Here is an 8759-nt window from a genome sequence, read left to right as displayed (position 1 = left end):
TCCTGCATTAGCCCTTCTCAGCTTTGACATTACAGGTATTTCTAGTCAAGGGACAGACCATGTTCCAATCACCTGCATACGTCTGGGCCATTCATGTTCCACACTCCCTGAGTGTTTGCTGAATGTATGTTAGTACCAGCAACATTTCCAGAAATGCTAGATTAAACCACCACCGTGCTTTATTTAGGGTCCTCCACTTGCACGTCACGGTTTTGGGGGAAGAGTAGGAATGAGGACAAAGCAGGGTTCCAGGCTCCTATGCTTAAATATGTCAGTTAGCTGACTGAGAATTCTTAGCATGAAACTTTATTCCTCAATTTTGCACTTTAAGAGCATTACCGATAATATCTTTTTCACTGCCTTTGCGTAGTGATGATTGTGGGGCCGACATCAGTCCTGGGATTTTGCATATTTTATTATATAAAGCACTAGGATTGGTTCCTCACAATGCGGGAAACCCTAAGACTATTCTGAAAAACAGATATCCTTTACTCTTCATACAGATTTCTGTACCATTAGCAAAAGAATTATAGGAACAAAAATTAAACTGTTTTAATAGCTTTAAGAACAGACTGTTCCTTTTTTAATATTTTGGTGAAGCTCATATAATGCATGCGTCTGTTTTGTATGATTTAAAGGGTGTAAAACTGAAGAGATACACCATTTTTATTATATAATGCAATAAATAAGCCCATGACTCCTTTAGAAACGGAGGTACATTCATCTGGGCCTTATTATATAGTTGGATGCAGGGAATGCAGCAGCAGTTTCACCTGAATTTCCACATTCAATTCAATACTTATTCGTTCAAGCGCTGGCTGCTGAGTAACCTAACTCAGGTGCGGGAGATGACACACATTCTCAAAGGTTGTGACTGCTGGGCCTGTGCTCACGAAAGCAGCCTGTTTCCAATTCACTGCCCCGCCTGCATCTTTGTTCCTTCACTCGCTCATCTTCCCCTCCAGCCACCCAGCAGGTACTGAACGACTCTGGAAACGCAGCGATGAGCAAAACAGGCACAATCCAACGTCCTCGTGGACACAAGCCAGGCCACGGAGCACTTAAAAAGTGGGCTTTTAAGATTTCTTAGCCATTTGCCTAAATCCAAAGCTCAAGTCACATTTCTGTGCCGATGCTACTGCGATGAGGAAAACGTGGCCCTGGGCTGACCCTCCGTGGGAGAGCAGAGGCGGAAGAGTAAGGAGGTACTGCCGTTCCATAGGCCAGTGCGGTGACAGGGACCCATGGGTGGGCAGGCGGAGGAGGCATCCTGGAGGCGGAGGATGGCCACTTCCGTTTCAGGAGGCGTGGGCAGGAGCAGGCAGGGGTGACCTGAAGGAACGCTGAGAGCTGAGAGGGCCACGTTTGCTTTAATAACCTTGATGCTGCAGGCGATGAAAATCCAAGACATTCTGGATTGATAGTGCCAGCAGATAGGGGTGGGGTGATTTGAGGGGAAAGTCTGGAGCAGAGACCAAGTAAGGCTAGGCTGTGAGAGGCTAGGCAGGCGACGATGAAGGCCGGGAGGGCCACGGAGAAAGAACACACACGAGGTCACAGGTGCCAGAAGTCTGGCAGCCTGCACTGGCAGAGGGGGTGGTGGCGCAAAAGGCAGTGAAGACTGGAGGGTGCCCGGGGTTCTAGTGTGGTCCCTAGATTGTGGAGGACAGCACCAACGGGGCAGAAAATACAGGGGAACAGTGTTGGTCATAGTGGGCTGGAGACACGTGTGTGACATGAAGAATGTCTGGGAGTGGAGTTTTAAGGAAACTGAAATCCCTGAAGGCAGGAATTTGGGAGACATTAGCATATAGGTGTTTACTGAATTGAGAGGGATGCCACCGACAGATGCTGAAATCACCTAAGACAAACCTGCAGAAGGCATACCTGTGTTCACTCACGGAGTATTGATAACGAACACTGCTATTGGATTCAATATTGATGGTGGGCTTTCCAATGCGTGCTCTTAAAGAGAGAGGCACTCACCTAGGTGCCAAGAATAGTGAGTTTTTTCCTGAGCAACAGAGTAGGCTTTTGGTTTTTCCCCGCCTAAGTTTCAAAAACTTTTATGATTATAACATAGCTACATATAATGTATTCACTTTTTAAGGTTTACAGTTCAATGGTTCTTAATATAGTCACAGAGTTACACCACCGTTGCCACAATCAATTTGAGAACATTATTATCACCACACCGCCAAAGAAGCTCTGCACCCATTATTTCATTCCTTTTTTATTGCTGAGTCATATTTCCTGGCATGGACATACCACATTTTATTTGTCCATTCATCAGTTGATGAAAATTTTTATCTTACAGACCACACTGTCCAACGGATTTATAATGCAAACTGCAAATGTGAGCCACATAAGTAATTTTAAATTTTCTGGTAGCTACATTTTTAAAAAGTAAAGAGACACAGGTAAAATTAATTTTAAAAGATATTTTAAACCAACATCCAAAATATTATAATTTCAATATATAATAAATATTTTAAATGATTAAGATATCCTACATTTTATTCTGAGCTATGTCTTCAAAACACAATGTGTTTTGTAGTCACAGCGCATCTCAATTTGGACTAGCCACATTTCAATGTCTGCGGCTACCCTATGGGACAGAGCAGACAACGTAAACTGTTTCTTGTTTCCTTTTTCTCTTTGGCTTCCAGGAAGCTTTGGGTCAAATTCTTGGTAAGTAACATTTCCAGTAATATGATCCATGGCTCCAGATTGGTTCTCTTGCTTTTGTTTTCCCTTTGCTTTATCTCTTCTCATTTAGTCTTAATTTATGCTACTTTATTATACTTTATGCCTTGTCCTTTGTAAACTGTCTCAACTGAAGGTCTTTGAGAACTGCTTACAAAAAGAGGATTAATGTTTCACTCAAAATAAAGAGCTAGTGAACAGATCTGAGGACATGAGTTGAAGCCTTTCTCCTTAGATGCTGCTGCTAACCTTCTGCCCACCTTTCTCTGGCCCCTTTACCCCAGCACCCAACCTCAGGAAGCCTCTGTGGACATCACTTATTCACACTATTAAATAACAGAAATGAATAGAGTTGAGTGTGACTGGTAGACATAGACACTGGGAAATAGGCCAGATACCGCTTGGAATTAATTTATCTAGAAAACAGTCAGTGATTTGGGAAAACAAAAATAAAGACAAAACAGACCACATTAATTCTGTGACCTTCTGAACTGCAAGAGAGAGAAAGCAAGCGAGACAACACTCCTCAATGCATTTTCATTAAATGCTTTCATTGTGTGATGAACTTTCTTAGACACTGAAAGCTTTACCAGATATTCTTTCTCTTCTCTCTGAGTTTCTATGGGCTCTGCCCTCTCCCACAGTGCCCTTCGCCCGCTCCTGACTTTCTGAGCCTCAAGGCTCAGTTCAGACATCCCCTCAGGGAAGCCTACCTCAATTCCTGCTACCCCAGGGCTCTGTAGATAGCTGTCTTATCACACGCACCATGCGTGCATATGTCTGCACTCCATGCGGCACTACACACCAGCTCTTGGCCAGGAACCATGTCACCTTCATTTCTGTATTTCCATACTTGGTATAGAAGTCGGCATGCAGCTGCTGCCCAACGCGTTTGTGGGTAAGTAGAGTACGTGTGAGTCACTGGTGCTCACACGGGGTTGGGCACTGTGCTGAGGCTCTAGGTGCACGGCTCATTCACTTTTCTCGACCCTCTGAGGCTGTCTTCTGTTTGATAAAGAAGGTGGGACTTGTGCAGCAGTTAAATAACCCAAGGTCACACATCCAGTTAGTGGCAAAGCTTCAAAGCTATCTGTTTTGGAGGAGTTCCAATCTGTAAATGACATAAGGTTTTTTGTCCTTTTATAACCACCTCAATATCTAAAGAACTGAATTTGCTTTAAATTAGAGTAAGGATAGGCATTTTCTGCCATAAGCAGCTTTTGCTGCCTTTAAGCCGTTAGAAATAGTTACTATAGGCCCTGGCCGGGTAGTTCAGTTGGTTAAGAGCATCATCTTGATCTGCAAAGGTTGGTGGGTTCAATCTCTGGTCAGGGAACATACAGGAATCAACCAATGAACACATCAATAAGTGGAACAACAAATCAATGTTTGTCTCTCTCTCTTTCTTGCTCTCTCTAAAAATCAATAAAAAGGAAATAGTTGCTATAGACAAATTTTGTATATATTGCATCTATTTGCTATCATTGCTTTGAATAAATGTCAAGGGATCCAGCAGGACTTTAGAATCCATTGAACAAGAGTAAGAAACCAGCAACCCATCAGATTTGTGTGAAATTGAAATAATTTTGCATATTAAGAACTTGAAAAACATTGTTTGGACTTCTGTGATTGCCTGCCAGATTCAAAATCTGAATCCTATCCCAAATCATTACTTAACTTGTTAAAGCAATTAACTTTACCTCCAAATCAAAAAGCCTTGCTAAAACTTGTTAAGGTCCTGGTTCATTAGACCATTAATATCAGGCTCTAATATCAGGTATAATTTTCAAAGACCACATTCTAAGCCTGTAAACTGATTTATGGCCATCAGCTGGTGTCCTTTTAAAATAAACTTCTCTGCACTTTACGAAAGGTCAGCAGAGAATGAACTCATGAATTTGCACATGGATTCATTAGTAATGAAACAGTTCTGTATTTAAGATTCCTCAGTGCCACTTGTTTTTAACATGAAAGGCTTCGGTTGCGAGTGCTGTTATGTCTGCTCATTTGAATATTTTTGCTCAGAATATTTTCTTTTTAAATAGGAAAGAAAGCTGTCATGGAGTGAATGGAAAGAAATGCACAGCTGCAGGACACTCTGCTTTCGCTGGAACATTAGAAAGCGAATATTTTAAAGCTGACAGCTTTAGTATCAGGTTTTATTTAACTTCCACTCAACTAATTACAGTTCACCTTGGAAAATGCTCTAAAAATTTAAAACACAACCAAAAGCTTGGTTTAAACCTGGGCAGACACTGCATTCTCTACTCGAAAAAATACACACTCATTAGCTCTGAGTGCTTTCTCATAAAATGGAATAGACTTGTTTTTCCATTGAGGAAATGTTGGGTATCACAGACACTATTCTGTAATTTGTGGTCACAATGGTCATCTCTATTATGCCAAAGAAACCCTATTTCCCTTTGCTCCCCTCCATTAATTTTCTTCATATCCTTCTCTTTTCGTTCAGAATGTGAAGTGGCTTATGAATAGAACAAGAAGAATGGAAAAATACCAAGAGGTCAACGGGCTCTTTTAGGGATTCTGGCCAGTTGGTTGACCTGAGTCTGGAAGGTATGGTGCTTGCCTAGCCAGCCTGATGAGTTTTTGTGTGAATATGATTTGAACAGGTTGCTGATGGCAGAGGATATGAAGGCCAAGGGCACTCTGGTGTTCCCTATCTTAGCTCATTCTCAAGAGTTATGACAGGGTTACCTCAGTCTCTAGGAGCCTTGTACCCTGGAGCCTCCTTTCCTCCCTGGTGGCAACACTCCTATGGGGAAGATTCCAGCAGGGTTCTTGGTTCAAGACTTTAACAACAAATCCCCTGTACACATATTACCTTATTCCACACACACAAGAACCCTGTGAGAAGATATAAAAATTATACTTGAGAGAGAACCAGATCCTTTAAAGTACAGGGGAAGGACTTACACCTCCAGATATTTACTTCTTTTTAAAATAGTTTGGTTTTTATAAATATAGGGTCAGGGAAATGTAGGTATGCAGATCATAGAATCCTATAAAGTTATTTATTACCTATAAATCTGATTTTGAACTTCCTGGGAACAAAGCAAATTGGGAAGCCTGGTCAATTACATGATTCATACTTTTAAGGGCCAAGAATGCTTTAGTGAAACAAAACATTAGGAGCATACATTTAAAATATCCTGATGCATCTTTGTTGCTTGTGGAAATAGGATTCTTCCGCAGTCACAAGAAAAGCATTTTGGGGACCCACAAGTAGGAGGATGAAGTGTCGTGGTAAGATTTATTGGAGCAAAAATAAAGGACTGTCCTCAGGTGTCCATGACCAGGTGGTTTAGCTCTGTCTCACTGTGGAAGAAGTCCTGGGCCTGGAGAGCGTAAGTGCCCACAAAGAGGGTCAGGACCCAGGACTGTAACACCCTCACCCCAGGCTCTGGTAGCCCAGCACGGTCTCTGCTCCTGGTGGTGCTCCAGCCAGCACTGTGCTGCTGCTCCCAGGCCTGTGCTAGGACCTGTGCTTGGAGTCGCATGGCTGCTACAGAGAGCAAGCACACGAATGAATGAGCGAGAGCAACTTTGTTGAACTTTGATTATATTATCTTGGATTTGGGAAGCTTTCTTTCAAACTAACCAATCTCTTTCCTGGCTCTTTGCAGGCTTGTGCTGTGCCCTCCTGTTACAGAATGGGGGTGTCCACCCCCCCCCCCCCGCCCCCGAGCTTGAGGCTGGGGGATGGGGAAAAGGAAGCAGCTTTCAGAATGCCTTTGCATGCCTGGGGCTAGTGGCTAGTGTCTTTGTTACACAAATGGTTTTGATGCATCCAAGGCCCAGGAAGATGGGAGGGGTCTTGGACTGGGGGATGGTATGGAAAAAGCACACAGAGCCTGCGTGAGGTTCTGTGAATGGTCAGAACTGGGGACCCTGCCGACTGCGTCACAGGATGCAGTTAGGGATTTAAAAATAAGCAGCAGACATTTTAATGGGCGACACCATGCGGTTTTGAGAGGGGACACCATGCAGCTTTGAAAAGTAAGGAACACCATGCAGCTTTGAGAACACCTTGCAGCTTGGAGAAGGGGGAATACCTTTGTGGTTTTGGAAAGGAAAGGCTGGGAATCCACGCGGTTCTGGATTAAAAGCTGGAGGGCACCACAACACAGAAAGGCCTCCCCAATCAGAATCGAATGAGTGGCAACTACCAGTAAAGCTGAACTGTGTCTAGGAAGTAGGGAAATGGTATCTCTAACTTTTCTCAAACTAGCCTGGTTTGGTAGGGGGAGGCAGAAATATGTGTTTGTGGGTGTTTTAAGGAACATAAGACTTAACGGCAGAAATCCACAAATAATCTAAATCTATATAACTGTTAAATAAATAATTCTTTTTCTTTTCACCAAACTCTGGCATTGAGAGTCATAATTCTGGCGGCGGGCAACTGGGCCCCTAACTAAACAGCCTGTGGGGGCTGTTTCAGTCAGAGAGCCCAGGGGTGCTGTTATACTCCCCCTACCCAATCTAATTTCTTTCCCAGGCTAGACAATTCCTTTTTGGTCACCATTTTGGCTCCTACTGTGCCTGCCTCAAAGTTTTGCCTCTTCATCTGGTTTCATTTGCACACGCGCTTACCTCCCCCTGTGCCATCTTGGCTTCTTCTGTATATGCACCTAGCAAAGGAATCCCCCCCCCCCCCCGATAATCCTGTTACTGGGCCAGCTGTCCCCTGGGGAAGTTCCTCCTGCCCACTCCAGGGATTAAGTCCCTTTGGCAAAGAATGCAGTGGTCTCCTGGGGGAGCCTGTAAATGCTGTAACTTCCTAGTGAATCAGGCTTAATATCTGATTCCATTTGCTCCCTTCCTTTATTAATAACTAGTTAGCTACCTATGCTGACATCTTCACAAATGGGGCCATAGATATTGACCTTAAAAATGCCTCTAAAATAGAATAGTCTTAAACAGGGGCTGGGGGTGTGTGTAGCTTAACCTAATGACTTCTTTACTCTAGGTAGAAAGAAAATACTTTAAAAAATTGACTGATTTTCCTCAGAGCAAACCACTACCTGACAGTTGGCTGGGCGCTTAATGAAAGACAGATTTGGGTTTTAGGAGACTCTAATGCACTTTAGAATTATAATAAACTTGCTTACCAATGAAAAACACAGTCCTTTTCTTCATTCATGCAAAAACAATGTACTAAACTGAAAATGGTTAAAAGTTTTTTATTTTTAAGCTCTTATCTATGTGCCATATGCCAGGAACTTGGGTTAAATGTTTTACATGATCTTCACAATTACTGCATTATTACACACTAAAAAAATGAAAAAAGATTGGCTGAATGATTATTCTTGCCCAGAGCAAGAAAAAGTGTCAAGGGCCCTGGCAGGTGTGACTCAGTTGATTGGGAATCATCCCGCAAACTGAAAGGTCGCTGGTTCGATTCCTGGTCGGGGCACACGCCTGGGTTGTGGGTTTGGTTTCCAGTCAGGCATGTACATAAAGCAGCCAGTCAATATTTCTCTCTCACATGATGTTTCTCCCCCTCTCATTCTGTCTCCCTCCCCCTCTTTCTAAAATCAAAAATAAAAATAAAAGATGAAATCAAAGAAGTGTGAAGGACTTGAACCCAGTTAATTTAGCTTCTGAGGCCATGCAACTTCCACTATGCTAATTAATGTTCTGTAAAGTACTCATTATCAAAGACAGACTTTGGTAAGGGAGAGAATAGAACACATTTTACTTTACAAAAAACAAAGCTTTCAAAGCAAAGAATGCCAAATATATCCTAATAATGAAGGGGAAAAGTATTTTTGTACAATTCATCTCGGAAACTTGAGTTAACTGCACCTGGCTTTTTCACCTCTACATGTAGTAAGGATGACATTTCAGAAAGTCTATGTTCCATTGAAATGTAGAGAAGGTAAAAATCAGCTAACAATAGTCCTCTCTCTTAAGCTTAAATTAAAAAGTTTCTGCTTTTAAGACAGATTAGCAGGCGGGCTTAGCAATTCTAGCATTCTAAAGCCACCCAGACCTCCTGTGTACATTAGGCAATGTGATCTATCGGAAAAAGC

The sequence above is a fragment of the Furipterus horrens genome, unplaced genomic scaffold (genome assembly GCF_987537825.1).
Source record: "Furipterus horrens unplaced genomic scaffold, mFurHor1.1.pri manual_scaffold_7, whole genome shotgun sequence".
Classification (NCBI taxonomy): Eukaryota; Metazoa; Chordata; class Mammalia; order Chiroptera; family Furipteridae; genus Furipterus; species Furipterus horrens.
This window is presented reverse-complemented; position numbering follows the sequence as displayed.